This window comes from Mytilus galloprovincialis, chromosome 2 (assembly GCF_965363235.1).
Source record: "Mytilus galloprovincialis chromosome 2, xbMytGall1.hap1.1, whole genome shotgun sequence".
Taxonomy (NCBI): domain Eukaryota; kingdom Metazoa; phylum Mollusca; class Bivalvia; order Mytilida; family Mytilidae; genus Mytilus; species Mytilus galloprovincialis.
Genome location: NC_134839.1, coordinates 57,065,689 through 57,084,669, shown reverse-complemented (window position 1 = coordinate 57,084,669; position 18,981 = coordinate 57,065,689). Strand labels below are relative to the sequence as shown.

Here is an 18,981-nt window from a genome sequence, read left to right as displayed (position 1 = left end):
ACGAACAATCTATCTTATTATCATTCTTGTTGGATTTCGATATGATACTCACAAGATACATTCCATGGTTGGTAGTTTCCGTCAAAATAGCTCTATCTATTATGACTACCAAGTACGTACTGAAATATGATCAGAAACAATTCCAGGTGTTTGACTCGAAAATTACTGCACCATCAGCCGTGTCTTGTGCTGTTTTGTGCCAATTTGCTAAAATATGTACTTATTACAGCTATAACACTGTTCAGAAGATATGTTTGATCCACTCAAACTCTGAAGGGGATTTAACACCTATACAAGCTACAAAATGGCGGATATACCAGCCCTCATGTAAGTTTGATCAGTCATTTTCATTTCCATTTACATCGTATTAAAAGAGGGACGAAAGTTACCAAAGGGACAGTCAAACTCATAAATCTAAAACAAACTGACAACGCCATGGCTAAAAATGAAAAAGACAAACAGAAAAACAATAGTACACATGACACAACATAATTAATTCTTTAAATAACACAATGAGAGAATCACGAAAGATCTATTTTAAAATGAAATATTCAAAGTCAATGTACCATGACTTAAGGAACATTGCCAATTGATCTCCATGGAAATGAGATATGACAAAGGTAATACAGCTGCATACAAAGTTATATTGGCCTACCAAGAAACACTTTATAAGTTGTGTCCCTCCAATGCGATTTTGTAGATATACCTCAACCTGTAACTCTCAAATATAAACATTCCAAAAGCCATTTATGCGGAAGTACGCTGAAAGGCTTGGAAGTATTTGATTTAAAAGTACCTAATCAGAACAACCAATTCCTCTAAGTTAAATTTTGCCCTCGGTAGTAGGAAACTTTTTTTTTAAGTTTTGAACAAGGAATTTTAATTGAGCTTATTTATAAATCATGTCAGTACTTTAGCAATGACTACTGAGCTGATGATACACTCGGGGACTTACGGTCCACACACAACTGTGATACCCTTTAGAATATTTCAATGAAACGGGTAAATGTCCATTGATTTTCGGGACAAGGAACATAGAACTCATGCGGCCACAAAAGATCTTTTGAGATAATGTTTGTTATTACGTTTTACATATCTGACTAGACAATTTAATTGTTGACGCCTGCGCTCTATATTACCTCGGCATAAAGTTGTTCGAAATATTAACATGATTTTGTCAAATATCGCAATAATCTCTACTTGATTGTCTATTTGGGATGTACAAACTAACGCTTTAAAATGAAACTTTGCCAATAATTTCTAGATTTTTCTTTGTTTCGTGTCTCATCATCAACATTAATAATTTTTCATCTTGAAACATTTCAAAACTTTATGATTGAGGCAAAATAAAACAATTACCGAACATACTCCTTTAAAACAATATTTTGCTCCTTACATGTGTATACTCTTTTTATAATTAAAAATCAGTCAGTTAGTGACGTATGTGATTTGTTTTAAAAATATTTAGTGTTGATTTATCTTTAATATCCTCTGTTTATACGTGTTTTTTTTTTATTATTCATTACTTTGCTTGATAGAAGGAGTAAATATTAGACCTTTTTGTGTAGACGTGCATACCTCATTTCTCTTTGCTTGCATTCAGTATTCATAAATTACAGTAAAATTAACTAAGAATTCAAGATTGAACATGAAATGCTGACTTAAATTTAGGGATTATGAAGTCAGATGATCCATTCGTTTGATGAATTTAAGCTTTTCATGTTGCCATTTATTAAGAGATTTTCCGTTTGAAATTTTCCTTGGAGTTCGGTATTCTCGTTATTTTACTTGTTAAGATTCACGGTTTTAACATAAGAATAGTAACGTTTATGATAAGATAAATGCAATATTTTATTTAAACATTCAAAGCCATTAAAGAAAGCCTGAAATGAAGAAAGAAAAAAACGACCATCAAAATTCAATGCGAACCCTCACAGTGATCAATGGTCAATTTCACAACTAAAAGTTTCAACACTTTTTATTTTCAGGTATATTTTTTTCTGTATAATTCTGAAAGAAACAAATGAAAATGTATGCTGTTTATAAACAATATTGTCTTATATATTTTTCTGTTAACGTTTTATGTTACAGACTCAAAGAAATGTCCTAGCGGTTGGATGCTATTTATGGACAACTGTTATTTGATCGTTTATGAAAAGACGACATGGGAAAATGCAGAAGTAATATATATTGCTTTACACCATAGACTGGCAGCTTCTGCAATATAAAATATGATTAAATCTTAATTAAGAGGATATTATTTGTAATAGTTATGTTCAGGTCATGTCTTCGACAGTTTTGCAGACACCATCACGACTAGGTTGATCATTACAGTAAAATGAAAAAATGGTTTCATTCTTTAATCTTCAATGAAAATTTTTAGAACATGAAGTGCAGACTAATGATAAGCTGTGATTCCCTCTTCATAAAATGTCTTTAAGTGTGTGTTGGTGTTTCAAGTGATGTTTTGTAAATTATATTATTCCCTCATTTAGCAGTTAAAATGTTATTAATTAGGAAAAATAAGTACTCATGTCTAATTTTCGAGAGGTAGTAAATAACTAAGTTTCATGAAAAAATGTAAGATCATAAAAATACTGAACTTAGAGGAAATTCAATTCGGAAAGTCCATAATCACATGGCAAAATCAAATAACAAAACGCATCAAAAACGAATGGACAAGAACTGTCATATTCCTGACTTGGTACAGGCATTTTCAAATGTAGAAAATGGTGGATTAAACCTAGTTTTATTGCGCTACCCCTCTCACTTTGATGACAGTCTCGTCAAATTCCGTTATATTTACATTGATGCGTAAACTAATCAGACACAATAAATAAAACGTGTATATTCAGAGACTTCCGTAAACAGTCGAATGCCAATTATTGAAACATTATGATGTACAAATGTAGATCATTTATGTATGTCTTCATTTGATGGTCTGAATTATCATAATATGTAGTCTTTTTTTTTCCGGGCCATTTTTGATAACCATTATTCACTATCCTATTATTAATTTTTTTTTTTTGGTTATATGTTGTCAATTTTTCATTTTATTAATTTTTTTGCTAAATATTTTCTATTTTGTAATCAAAATGTGGACAATCTGGTATTTTTAGTTTTTACAAAAGTTTACAAAAGGGTAAGGGTCTCGTCATTTCGGTTTATTGTAATTGTTTATGCCAAATGTTTTCTATTCTTTTTTTGTTTTTTGTTTTATATAAAATTTATATTAGAAACCTGAAATTCACTATTATTTAATTTATTTAGTCTTTTTTTTCTATTCTTTATATTTTGGCCCATTATACTCTCTTCTATAAATCCCATACACCTTCTTATGTAGTTCCGCGATGTTAAAAGACAAAGAATAAATATAACACCCTTTTTACTAATATGCTGAAAAATATCATCGACGTTATTATCATACCTTGTCTTTCACTAATAAATCAACCCTTAGAAAAGAGGGTCGAAAGATACCAAAGGGACAGTGAAGCTCATAGACCGAAAACAAACTGACATCGCCATGGCTAAAAAAAAAAGACAAAGACAAATAGACAAATAAATGTACACAAGACACAACATAGAAAACTAAAGAATAAGCAACACGAACCCCATTAGGCGCTCCGGAAGGGTAAGCATTAGAGTTAACCCTCTAATTCGTATAATAATATTAGTTCAGATTATTTTTAATAACAAGTTTTTGTTTTGTTATTGTACTGAACATTGTAACTCCTTCATACAAGGCTGACCTTACAAAATTTGGGCCTTTCAAAGCACACTCATAACCATAGGTTTTTAATGTACTATTTATTTCTCATACAATTGATCTTGAGCGTACTTGACATAATTTAAAAAAAAAACGTGAGCGTGCTTTGAAACTGTTTTAAATTTTGCTAAACAACTGACTTTATGGTAAGTCATTTTATCATCATTTTCCTGTCATCAAAACAGCCATCATCGTTTTAACAAACATCCATATAAAAACTCATCAAAGATACCATGCTTAAGCTTTATAATGTTGTACGACAGACGCGCGTTTTGTCTACAATTGACTCATTAGTTGCGCTCAAATTAAAACAGTTGAAAGGCAAAATCGAAAACAAAGACAAAGATTATTAAAAAATCAAAAACTCTGAAAAAATTGTAAAACGAACAAGAATTGGTTGTTTTGAAATTTCCTCGGAGTTCAGTATTTTTGTGATTTTACTTGGTTTTTTTTTCTGACATATCTATTTGTAGGCTGAATGTCAAATGGAATATGGATCCTTAGTAAACATTGAAAATAAGGAAGAGAACACCTGGTTGCAATCTTTAATCACAGGTGATAACATTCATACCCTTTCACTGGCTATCACTATGGCACATACAACTTATAGAATATGTAATCCAGATTGAAATAAAAATCAATAAAGAAAAATAAATCGTGTATTATAGCAGATTTGATCTGTGTTATATTTGAGCAAATAACATTAACGCCAATTTTGAAAACATTTTTTTCATCGGCGTCAATTTGTTAAGTGCAGGTAAGATCCGATACATTTCAGATAATGCCTGATTTTTTGTTTAGTCAAAATAAGCTGAGAAACATCGATGATGAATTATTCTTTTGCAAGTGAAACATTGACCTCATTAAATCAATATAAATGCGACTGTCAGTTTTACCCTAAGATGCGGTACACATGGATTATTCGTGTTCAGATCTAAAAAGGAAAGAATTGAAAACAAATTTTAGATTAATCTTTTGAGTGACTTATTAGATCCAACTCATTCTTACACAGGTAAAAACATTGATTTACTTATTTTCTTAACCTATAACATGAATACAAACAGACATAGAAAAAAATCCAATCGCACGAGGTCGCTATCAATTTATATTCATGCTTATTTGTATATCGTGTTATGTGACGGTCGGCAGTTTTCGGAGGTCATCTCGATAATTAATTAGACAGCGTCTAGAATAAAATTCACACGAAATTCTGATTTATATCATCTGGTGTATGTATTATTGACTGTTTATTTCTGTTTTATTGTACTTTTAATATGTGTTGTAGTACTTTATAAATCAAATATGAGAATTTAGGTCAAATCGGTGAAAATGCTTTTGACAGCTAGTGACCCTTTGATTAACACAATTCAGAACATTGAAAACTTTTAAAGAACCAACAACGGTCCTTCAATCGTTTCAATCGCACTACAATGAACAGTTTAATTGACACCATTCGAATGTATTTAATTTATGAATATCATACAGAAAATCGAGGGATCAACGTATGTAAAAATCATATCTATCGACATGCCAGCAGCCGTAAGAAAACATAAAAAGAAAATTTTGTTAGTGAAACGTATCGGATGTATTGTAGATAAGGATCGCAGTTTAAAGGTGTGGCAAACAAATATTCAGCCAGGATAGACTTGTATACATGCAAATGTGTTTTCGATAAAGTACTAATATCATTCATTACTGTTTTGTCCTGGTTTTTATTATGAAAAAAGTAAAATCACAAAAATACTGATCCCAGGGAAAAATCAAATTGGAAAGTCCCTAGCAAATGGCAAAATCAAAACCTCAACAAATCAAACGAATGGATAACAACTGTCATATTCCTGACTTAGTACAGGCTTTTTTTATGCAGAAAATGGTGGATTGAACCTGGTTTTATAGCTGGATAAACCCCTCACTTGCAGGACAGTCGCATCAAATTGCAAAGGTGCTAAATTAAGAACATCCAAATATTTTCGCCTATGCAAGAATAAATACTGTATCGGAAAATATCGAAATATCGATCGGGTTTGTAATACTGAAATACTGTTCATTTATTGAATTCCGATTCTGATCTAACAAACAGTATGTTTCTCCTTTCTGTGTATTGGTTGTATTAATATAACTCTTGATTCCGCTATAAAAGAATAATTGTTAACATGGACGATACATTTGTTTCCCAGAATTGTCATTACAATTAATGTGAAAATATCGTGTTTTTAAATAGGAAATATTTCTTCAAATATATTGTAAAGAACTGTATATTTTAGATGATGCATGGATTGGTTTAAAAGATCCCTCCTCGATTGGATCGTGGATTTGGAGTTATGACAATTCTAAAATAACGTTTGATAACTGGGGCCCAGAAGAACCAGATGGCGATGGCTATTGTGCATGTTTCTGTACAGAAATATGTAATTGGACTGAAAATTACTGGAACGACAGACCATGTGATTATCCAACAGCATACATCTGTAAAAAAAGCATCGTTAATTGAAGTGTGGAAAATATAAAGCAATATTTTCAAACTTTGAAAGTTACAATTTTTAATAAGTCAATGTTACATGTTAAATATTATCCAATGGAATCGTTTTTCGCAGATACATAACCAAGGTTATACCTATTTGACTTTTGTTATTTTAGTTAACCGGTTTGTTGACAATATTTCAATCGATTTATCAACTACTATCTAGCAAGGGTGATTTTTATTTTTTTGTTTTTTATCATCGGTCGTAACAATTTATTGTAGATTGCATTCGTTAATTACTCCTCGATTTTGCAAAATTATCAAAAAGAATGAAAAGTTTAAAATTGGTTGTGTAAAGTAGACGTTCTACATAGTGATGACGAAGCAGACTTGTTGTAAGATGGACTGATTGATTGTGCTTGCCTTACTCTTTTCATATAATGGGTAGGTTCTGCATGATAGCCCCCTCCCCGATGGTGAAAGGTAGCAAATTTGGCCTGCCACTACAAATAAGGATAATTTATTTGCAACATTCACGCTACAAATATATCATGAAACCCTCTTTCAACGAGGCATCAGAAAGGTTGGTTTAAAAATGCTCATTCAAATTAGGTTAACAAAGATGAAATGAATATGCATGAATTTTTAGATTAAACGAATTCAAGTAATTATTTTTGGGTAAGCGTTTATGATAGACATCGAATCCCTAAGCAAAACAAAACCACGAAAAAAAACTCAGATAGATCAATATATAAGAGTCAACAATGGACAATTATCTGTAATATTAATTAGACACCAACTCGTCCCGAGTTTAGACAAGTTATAAATGTATTATAGAGAAATCAAGCAATCTATCTGTAATAAATAAAAATAATTGTTTGGTGGATTTTTTTTCAAACATCACCGGTAGTAATGATTGTTTCCGCTTGTTGCGGAACAATTAGCATTCGTCATTGTAGTGATGTTGAAAGCATAAAAAACAATCGATCATAGCAATGCATTTCTATGACTTTTATCTTTTACAGTGGACTTATAAAACGAAAACACACAAGAACTCATACTTATAATCTATGTATTGTTCGCTATAAATCTCCACATTTGAACAACGACGATCGATCACAGAATTTAAGTATTTCTACTTTTTGAAAAAAATTCTTGTATGGAAAAAGTTTCAAAAGTCTATGAAGTTCCTTTTCTTAATTCGTTTAATAAAAAAATCAATCGATTAATGCATGAAACAACATATATGCGCCCCCTTTATCATTGACAATCATAGCAAGGAGACAGGCGCACAATTTTATCGCCACTGATAATGTAAACAACACACTGTTACACTTGGAGAAATGTGAGTGGTCGCTGTTCAGAGCTATAGACAAGAAGATTTTGTATTTGTATAATTCAAGTGCAATAGACGCTTCTGCTGTTCTGTTGATGTTCTAAGTGGTATTATTCACCAACATTCCAACGGACTCCATTTTCAGAAAACGACATTTGTAACAAACATAAACTTTTAGCTACCTCTTTACAAGCAGCACCAAATACAATGAAAGTCCTAACTATGTATTGGCTTCCGAAGCTACACAAAACACCTTACTAATATAGATTTATTCCGTCTTCAAGCCATTGTCTCACTACTAAATTGTCTGTTCTTCTTACCATTACACTTGGTACAATCAAAACCCGGATAATAAATTGTTCATATAAGGCCTTTGAAAATAGTGGAATTAATTCCTTTTGGCGTGTCAAAAACTCGTTGGAAGTACTTGATAAATTGCTGATTACATATATATTGGTGGTTTTAAATCTGTTCAAAGTTTTTATTTTTCTACCCTATATACCACATTGCCTCACATTCTCATGAAGAAAAATTCACACTACTAATTAAATGGGTATTTAAAAAGTCAGAATGTGAATATATTTGTTCAAACTCTTTTAGGTAATTTTTTAGTAGCAATAATCAAAAGTACTATGTCAATTGGAAATGCTTTGATACTATATCTGCCCTTGCATTTTTGCTAGATAACATTTTTGTTCGCTTTCGAGATTCCGTATATCGTAAGGTTATCGCAATTCCAAGGGGGAGTATATGTGCACCACTTATTGCGGACCTGTTTTTGTATTGCTATGAGTTACAATTTATGACAAAAATCAGTAAAGACCCATCGAAACAACATCTTATATAATAATTCACTCATGCTTTTAGATATTTGGATGATATATTGGCTCTCAATAATGACGACTTCAGTATGTATACTAAAGAAATTTGGTCAGGTCATTAAAGATTGCATATTTTGTCTTTAATATTGATTCGCTTATAGGGTCTTTGCATCGAAACTAAACACATTTATTTAAAAACCAGTTGTTGGCATGACACGGGCTGTGTTCTTCTCATATATGTTATGATGGCATGATACTAAACCCCTAACTGGAGGGATTGTGCCTGATATTCATATGATGAAAACATAATCTTTCAAACAGTTTTATTTTATTTTTATATCTCAAATTAAAAAAATATATTTTTATATCTCATTTATCATAAGAAACGAAATAGTTATTATTAGTGTTTGAGATATATGCAATGAATACATGTCTGTCTGCCTTCGACATAATATATATATATCATTTGTCAGTGACATTTACAGTTTAAATTATCTGTTTTATGACCATAAGGTAAAGCATTTTTGTCTGGCTGCTTGTTTTTTTTTTTTTTTTTGCCATTGGGCCTTATATTTGCTAAATAAATCTGCTGTTTCTGTGAATATGGAATATTTAATACATCTTTTATTTAGGATAAAACGAGTATTAACCCTTTTTACAAAATTTTTAATTTTTTGAAATACTAAGGTTTTTCTACCGCAGGCATAGACTACCTTAGCTGTATTTGGCAAAACTTTCAGGAATTTTGGTCTTCAATGCTCTTAAACTTCGTACTTTATTTTGGCCTTTTTAACTTTTTTGGATTCGAGCGTCACTGATGAGTCTTTTGTAGACGAAACGTGCGTCTGGCGTATATATACAAAATTTAGTCCTGGTATCTATGTTGAGTTTATTTACAACCACTGGGTCGATGCCACTGCTAGTGGAGATTTATTTCCCAAGGGTATCACTAGCCCAGTAGTCAGCACTTTTTGTGCTGACATGAATTATCATTGACATGGTTATATTTATAAATTTACTGTTTACAAAATTTTGAATTTTTTGAAATACAAAGGTTTTTCTTCCTCAGGCATATATTACCTTAGCTGTATTTGGCAAAAGTTTTAGGAATTTTGGTCCTCAATGCTCTTCAACTTTATTTGACATTTTTAAGTTTTTGGGATTCGAGCGTCACTGATGAGTCTTTTGTAGACGAAACGCGCGTCTGGTGTATATGCAAAATTTAGTCCTGGTATCTATGATAAGTTTATTTTTAACTTGCATATTTGTCTTTAAGCCCCGGTCACAACAGATCAAACGATTTTTAATCGTGGAAGATCTATAAAATAGTTGTCGTGGAGCTGTCGTGCAAAATGTCAAAAAAATATTTCGAGTGGTCACATCAGCTACGACATGTCTACGATAGTTCCACAATGGGTACAAGCCAGAAAAAAAAATGTAATTGTACTATCGTGGTTTTGTCGCAAGTCGGTCGTGTGACAGTCCTGCGACAGTCTTGCGATAATTGTACGACAATCGTGAGTTATTTGGGGCTATTTTTCAGGTATTCATGTCATGGGATGCGCGTGGTACTGTCGTGTCTCTGGTTGTCGCTGTTGTGCCGCTGTCGTGCCGTTGTCGTGCCACTGTGATGCTACTCTCAACAAAAGCTCTTGGAACATGCCAAGCGCCATCCGCATAAATCCAACGAAATCAACGGCAGATTCCCGCTCCAAATCTCACATCAGTGTACTATACTGCCCAAATATCAGGCGCCGTATGATCCATGGCCTAACCCACCAACGTCGGGCGTTTCGCTGGTTCCTATACTGTTCACGGGCTCGAATCAACACTAACAGGACAATATTTTGCTCTTGTTGTAGTCCGCCAATGTGTCTATTCAGCAGGGCCAGGCATAATCGTTCTGATGAAATAACCACCCTCTTTAAACGGTAGACGGTATGTTTTTTTCCAAAGATTCATTCCCGCAGAATTGTATTCTTCTAAATACAACGAAAATATGTTGCACGACGAACGTACCACTGTCGTACGACAGACAATCAATGTTGTCCGATCATCGTACGAAATTTGGTATTCTTGAGACAATCGTGCGACTGTATCACGAGTGTCTTGCGACAGTTGTGAGATTGTCGTACGACAGCTGTGCGACAATTGTTTCATTAAAATGCATTAATATATTGATACCCACGACAATGTGTTTATCGCACTACAATCGCACGACGATTGTAAGACACTTTCACGACTGCCACAAGACAGTGACACGATAAAAAATCGTAGAGCAAAAAAGGTGCATGTCCAATTTTCGTCCCACGACACACAACAGCGCCACGATGCTCAAAATATCGTGCGACTGTCGTGCGATTGTCGTACGACGACCACAGATGACCCGTGATTTGACCAAATTTCATGTATTGGCGCTGTATAGATGTGTTGTAGGTTCGTTGTGACCAGGGCTTATGTAATATAGAATTCTGTTAATTAAAGAACTTCAAAGATGTACTTTTATATAGGATATTTCTTGAAAAAAAAGAAAAACCGATCACTCTAGAAACATTTAGGAATATAAATAGAAATATTTATAAAAAGCCCAAAAAGAGATATTTATAGTGAAAACCTACCTGAGATCGCTTAAATGAGGGTGAGACCCCCCTGGTCTTTCAATGTCCATTGAATTCAACTCAATTATAGACTCTGTATATATAAAGGTTGTATCAGAAGGATTTTCCAGAGAAATGTCATCTTCGATATCTACAGATGGCTTATATAAGTTTGCTACAATTTTATCAAGAATAGATTAGTGACTGCTATGAACTTACGTTAAAGGCTTGTAGGATACATAATTTTATATATATTTGAGGTATAATCGTGATAGATAATTCATTATAAAGCGTAATTAGCAGTTAAGTCATATTTTAAGTCATTGATGTCAGTTTATGAATAAAGTTACCTTGTTAACTAATTAGTAAACAGTGATTTCGGACACAGTATCAAACTGGTACGGATCTTGTACATAACAGAAGTAAAAAGTGATTTCGGACCCAGTATAAAACTGGTAAGGATCTTGTACATAACAGAAATAAAAACGCCCTCTGTACGGACCCAGTATCAAACTGGTACGGATCTTGTACATAACAGAAGTAAAAACGCTTGCCCTGTACACGTTGCATTAACATCTGAAGCCAATACAATGAGAAGGCAAACCAACAACATCAAAACAAATCAACATCAAGATTTACGATATTATTACGTCATATATGTCTTTTTGTTAAATATTTGTTTGTTTTATTATGATTAAGATACTTCTGTTACTTGTTCATCCTTTCATTATGTTAATGTTTGTAATAATTCTCGTATTCTGGTCTTTCATTTTTGCTAAATCGCTTTGTCTGTATGCCTTTTAATGTTACTTCGCTACATAAAGCGTGGATCTGTACTAATATATCCCGTTATTGTGCTATAATGAAACCAGTGTGTATGCTTGTCTTTCGTAGTCTTGTTATGCATTTTTATGTTTCTTTGATACATGTATGACGTAGCTCTGTACTTTGTGTCAATGTGTTATTGTACTATGGTAAATTTGTGTCTTTAATTGTTGCTAATATGCTTTGTCTACATGCCATTTTGTTTGTTTGGGGTTTTTTTTCAATGATTAAGATTATAACAAAATGATGACTGGTGTACCCCTATTGTTGACATAGTTACCTATAATGTCTATTTGTTTTGTTAACATCGTATTCAATATAATGGAATTTGATGCGACTGTCATACAATTGAGAGGTTTAGCTAGCAATAAAACAGATTCAATGTCACATTTTTTACATTAGAAAATGCCTGTACCAAGTCAGGAATATCACAGCTGTTATCTATTCGTTTGATGTGTTTGTGCTTTGGTTTTTGCCATTTAATTAGGGACTTTCCGTTTATAATTCTCCTCAAAGTACATTACTTTTGAAATTTTACTTTTTAAACCATAAACAAGTGCATTTTTCATATGTCAAACGCGAAATCGCCCCAAGGCTTGATTATCTGTGATTAGTTGCAGAGACAACATATAAGATATGTCATTTTCACAAAAGTACTAAAACGTGGTTTAAACCCTCTAAGAGTCGTAGGAAAGAGTAACTAGCTAAGTTCTTTTCTTTTCATATTCAGATATAATGTCCGGTCACTCAATAACCAAGATTTCAACGAGTAATTTCAAAAAAGCAAATTCTAATCGGCGAGTCTTTTGTCAAATGGCAAAATCAAAAGTTCAAACACATAAAACTATTAGAAAACAACTGTCATATATATGAATTGGTACAGGCATTTCCTTGTGTAGAAAACGGTGGATTGAACTTGGTTTAATGACTATCAACGCACTGGACATTACACCAAGGATACGACCGAAACTAGAATGTCTGCTTTATATCTTGATCTTTTCTTGAATAAAATCAACGACAAACTTGACGATTCGAGTTTATAATACATTATGATTTAAAAACTTTATATCTATTCTCTAATGCTACTATCAAGAATACGGGACTAAAGTTTCATTGTTCTGATATGTCATACATCATTTATTGAAGAAGACATCATTTCACATACAAAATGTTATGCAATTACTGCAGCAAACAATGTAAAATATTGTCCCATAAGGTTTGATATGAATATATCATTAAAATAGTATAAATATTAAAATTCAATACGGTTTCATAATCTTCTAGATGTTTGGCCTGTATTATTCTAAACACCTCTTTGATCACTGTAACGTGAAATGAATGAATATAACACTTTAAGAACTTATTAAAAATGTATGAAAATTTATTCCATATTGGCACCAAATAATTTCAACAAATATACCGACTAGCTTTGTAATGAAATTGATAATTCTTTAAGCTATGATACTGCAAGTTAAGATGTAGTAGAGAGTGAAATAAAAGAACTAAACTAAAATATATAATCGTCGTGTTATTAAAGTTAAAGTCCGTTGATGAACTGTTCTTCTATTTCCTAACCGTAAGACATCACCTCATGACTAATAAAATATCGGTAAATTCGAAATATTAAACCCTCAAACTTTTACGAACGTGAAATAGAAACACTGTTTTGGCCGAACAAAGGACAGACAAGAAAGTTACAACGGGTGCCGCATGTGGAGCAGGATCTGCTTACCCTTCCGGAGCACCTGAGATCACCCCTAGTTTTTTGGTGGGGTTCGTGTTGTTTATTCTTTAGTTTTCTATGTTGTGTCGTGTGTGCTATTGTTTGTTTGTCTTTTTCATTTTTAGCCATGGCGTTGTCAGTTTGTTTTAGATTTATGAGTTTGACTGTCCCTTTGGTATCTTTCGTCCCTCTTTTACAGATAGAAACAACACTTTAATTGAAAAATACATCTTACAAATTTGATACAGAAACATAAAATTATGGTAACACGAACAAATTTAAAATAAAAAGACGGTAAGCTAAGGTTAACACGAGGTACCCGCCAACTGCACAATTTATTTTTTTATTTTTTAGTTTGAAGTATTTGCTCGACTATGATTCCAAAACTCTCATAATAATCCTTATGTATAATCTTGTCTTTCGGAACGGTCAGTCAATTTATTTTATACTATTAATTAATCTACAATTGTATATAGAATAGAATATAGAATATTTTTTTTATTATTCCAATCAAGGGCCCTTGATGGGCAGCATAACATGTACACATAGAACAATACATCATGATTTGTAACAGAAAAACATTTTTATATAATAAAAGGAAACATTAAAAAAGTTCAGATAGGTGTTATTATCTTCATTCTATAAAAATCAAATACATTTAGTTCCAGGCATGATGAGAACCATAAAATCATTACAATTATCATTGTTATTACATACAATTGTATATATGTCTTTTGTCCTGTAGTGTTGGTTAGATTTTTTCGTATTAAATATTTAAAAGAATCATTAATACTGTTATTACAACCTATTTATTAAAAAATACAGCCCAGCATTCAGGTCAGTCGTTTGTTTTCCATGCCTCTTTTACAGTTTAGTTGACCTATTGCCTGAAGAAATACAGCGTGAATCATAACACCATTAATTTCATCGACAAAAATATATTTGTTGTCGCCTTTAACTTTTGACTTTTTAACCCTGCATACCATCATTCCACATTTAAAATTATAATTGTTTTGAGTATACATTAAATCACAACATTTCTTCCTATGTGACGTTTACATTTTCTGACGGCAATCACGCGAAACTATTTGAAAGATGCTTTTTGTAAATGTTTGTTTTGAGATTGTAACACAATAATGACTGCTGTAACCATATTTTGACTATGTTACCGATTATGTCTGTTTTGTTCATACATCGTTGTTATATAACGGAATTAGATGCGATTGTCATACAAGTGAGAGGTTTAGCGCTATAAAACCAGGTTCAATCCACCATTTTCTACATTTGAAAATGCCTGTACCAAGTCAGAAATATGACAGTTATTGTCTATTCGTTTGATGTGTTTTATCATTTGATTTTGCCATTTGATTAGGGACTTTCCGTTTTGAATTTTTCTCGGAGTTCAGTATTTTTGTGATTTAACTCTTTGTCAAATTTACCATTTACCACAAATGTTGACGTCATTTTTAAATTTTATAATTTATACGCTTGTTTGAATATTTTACACTACATATACTACGATATTTGTTTATACAGTTTTGACTGCTGTATCCAGCTTGTTAGTGAACAAACTATAGAATTGTGTATGGAAACGAGGAATGTGTCAATTATGTCAGCTTGGATTGCTCACTCAATTTTGACAATATAACGGTCCTTTCAAAACTGTCATACAAGTGGTACTGGCTACATTTAAAATCAGGTTTGGGTTACTTTAACCCACCATTTCCGTCGGGAAATGCTTGTTCCAAGTCAGGAAAATTACAACATTTTAAACTAGGTCTATTGGTTTATAACTTTTGGTTTTTTTAAAGGATTTACTCTTTTTGTATTTACATTGGAGTTCGTTAAGTTTTTTAAACTTTTTTAATTCATTTAATTATCGTCTTTGCGATATTTCATATTATATATGTTAAGGGCCATATGTCACTTCAAATTGAAAAAAAAAAACAAACAATTATGTATATATTTTTTTATAACTCATGGGTAGTTTGTATTATAAAACTTTGTATATTTACTTTTTCCTTAAGAAAATTCTTTAATTTGTCCACATTCAAAAGATTTTTTTTTTAATTGTTTGCTTCCAGTAAACAATTCGACAACATGTTTTCCGTTTGCAGTGCACTAAGTGTGACCTTTCTCGTAAAAATCCGGTGATCGCAATACGCATGGGTCTTTCATTGAAATAAACTTTTATCTTATTTGAACATGTTATACACGTGCTAATTATCCACGCTTCTTTGTTGGTTGTTTACTATATGGTGAAAATCAGTAAAATAAGGCTTCAAAACCCGACAATTAATAAGCTGTCATATTTTCACATCATAACAGACGAGAGGAATTTTTTTGACGATTATACGATTCGTAAAAAATTATAAATTCTTCCACATAAGACTAAGTTTATGATATATACATGCTTTGGTGGAAAAATTGAATAAACATCATTTTTCACATTTCATATGACTTTAATCACTAAGACACGAAAGTATGGAACACGTTAAGCATAAATTTTTAGTACTATCTGCCAAACTTCCAAATAGTTCAGTATTCCGGCATTAACATTTTAAACAATATATACACGTCTCCTCGCCTTTATTGACATTCGTCGCTGATGGAAAACGATAAAGATAGAACAAGATTTGAATTAAGTTGTGAAACTAATACGTGTTGTCTTTTTGGTATTTTTCTCATCTTCTCGGTGTAATTTCAGTTTACACCATCGAGCAAATTGACTTGAATCGTTTGAAAAGAATGCAAACAGTTGTTCTCCAATTCTGCTACGTGCTCTTTTGACAACTTCCTGAGGTTCATATACATTGTATTCCTCGGAATACGTTATCACAAACATTGAACCATCCAATGGTATCGGTAGTGGATCCTCTTGTATTGTTCGATGCTTCCAAAAACCACAAAACGCATAGTGCGCTATTTTACACCGAACCTCCTTTTCTGTAGTTTCGATTATTTCTAATACGACAGCACAGTGCCACAAATTATAATAGCTATACATTATAATTTCCCCAATTTGAACATGATTTTTATTCTGAATTGTCGTTTTCTCTGCACAAAGTAATTGTTTATTTCTTTCATAACATGTTTTACAGAGCATACCACTCCTGAATTCTTTTTCATTTCGTTGATTTTCGTCGCTTATTCCTCGAAATCCGTTTCTAAAAAACATTTTCACAATCATGCCGACTTTTCTCACTTGCAAACTTAATTTTTGACCGGTAACGCACCAGGTAGCAAAATGCTCACAGTTATTAACAAAAAGATCATACACAAATTCACCTTTTCCTCCTTCGGCATCTGCATCTGCTTCAGCAATGGCTCTTTTTATTATCTCCTCTGAATTAAAGTGTTTAATAGTATTCTGGTATACATAAATCATGACTTTACTTTTGGTAAGATCTACTTCTTCTTTCATCTTTCTTAACTTTGCTTTATTGCCAAATGGATGGAAGCTAGCCATGAAAGCCTTAGTTGCCGTATTTGTTGCATGAACCAATTCAAGACATACTTTAGTGTCATCCGCTTCATTTATTGGATACTTGTAAACTACTATAGCGTGATGGTCGTATATTCTACCTGCAAAGATGATATGGTCCCCTGGATAAATGTCTTTCCATGAAAGAGCTGGAATTGGCGTTATGCATTGTATGCATGCTTCTGAAATCTCGCTTTCGTTTTTGATTGTTTCTATCGGTGCTGACTCTTGGTTTGTCGTAGTTGTAATTTGTTGTTCACGAAAACTTGATCTAACAGTTTCGGACGATGGTGATCGTTGAAAGAAATTTGGATTAAACTTTTCCAGCCGTCTTGTTATTTCATCTATATCCTCTTCGTTGCTGTCAAAAAATATTAATATTCAAAATGTTAAATGAAAACCATAGGAAAGCATAAGCAAAGGCCGTATATCATTGGTGAGAAAATTAGCAAAACTAAAGAACTAGTAATGAGCAATTTGGAACAGTTTATTCCTTTGGTAGATTAAAACGAGGTCTGGAAATCACTTAAACACGACTTATTAAACATTTGATATCAACTCAATTGTTTAATGTGCAACTACAAACATTCAGGGATTTTAATATTTCTTTCAGCTCACATAGACTACTTTGTTTGAAAAATATATAACAACAGTTTAATGGCTATCGTTAATACTTCTTCCTGGAGTTTTGAAAAAGGGGCCAATCGAACAGTTTGGCATCACGAATCAAAACAAAATGTATCAAAAATACATATTTTCGGCTACAAAGTGTAAATAAATTGTCATCTCTTTCACAACGTAATGCTGTATAATGATTAGGATGAGAGAAATGGTATTTTTCAGAAATTATCTATTTCCTTAGATTTTCGTTTGACTGCTAGGGAAATTATGTCACAATCAAAAGTTCAAACGAATGATAACAACTATCATTTTCCATACTTGGTACTGATTTATTAACTTTATATGATATCTTGAAATTATTCACATATATATATATCTAAAATCGGGCTTCTACTATCAACCCGGTTTTTATCCAGGTAATACATATAGTATGTACACAGTTGACCCATATTTTATTTTACATGTTTTATAAACATATAGTATTGAATTAAAGTTCCGTTTGAAGTGTTTTATTCCTTACCGCCTACATATAAAATGGATGTTTACTTCTTGTAATATTTCTCGTTAAGTCTGAGTGAAATATCTCCTTACTTCGTTTTTCGAACCGTTTTTGTAAGATTTATATTTCGATACCTCCCATGATTTGTGTTGTGAAATACGCAAGAATAAATCTTCGTCCCTATATAGTCTTCAACAGAAGGAAGTACAAAAACCAATAAAAGCGGAAATTAGTTATATATTTACTAAAAGTTCCTATATAGAACAACAATAGTATTAAAAATGAAAAATGTCTCATATTTTACCTCATTTTTCTCAATCATGGTAATGTTGATAATGTGTATATAAAATTAGTCTGTATGATCTGTACGGTACCATGAACTATATATACACACACACTTACTTATATATATAGACTAACAATAAACATTTACCAATACATTATCTGTTCTTTTTAGACTTTAGAGTTATGAATTGGTAAGGGATAAGTGAGTGGATGAAAATTGTACAAAAGATGATTTAGAACTCTACAAACCACAGGCGCGGCTTTGAGCAAGGATAAGAACAAACAAATACCACCAGGGACATTCGTGGATTTTAGGATAAAAGCAGAATATTTGAAACTAGTATTAAGTTCAACATGTCACTATCCTACATGTGCCAATCTAAACAAATAAGGGGTTATTAATTAGTATCATGAACAATTATTCTTATGTTAAATGCATTTTTTTTTTGGCGTTTTTTTCCATTAATAGTTTTGACAAAATAAAGAGAGATGTGTCAGCAATTTTTTGTGGGTAGACATGTTCTAGTTATTTTGATTTACAGTTATCTCCCTTCCGCCACTAA

The 18,981-nt window shown here is 32.2% G+C and overlaps 1 long non-coding RNA gene across 1 annotated transcript; it reads right to left on the bottom strand.

The window, feature by feature from the left end:
• Positions 1 to 15,483: 15,483 nt before the first annotated feature.
• LOC143063922 (uncharacterized) lies at positions 15,484 to 18,567 on the bottom strand. The gene is made up of 2 exons (XR_012975140.1): positions 18,438 to 18,567; positions 15,484 to 17,374 (listed from the first exon to the last, which is right to left on the bottom strand). It is a non-coding gene; the product is annotated as an uncharacterized LOC143063922 (long non-coding RNA).
• Between the last annotated feature and the right edge of the window lie 414 nt (positions 18,568 to 18,981).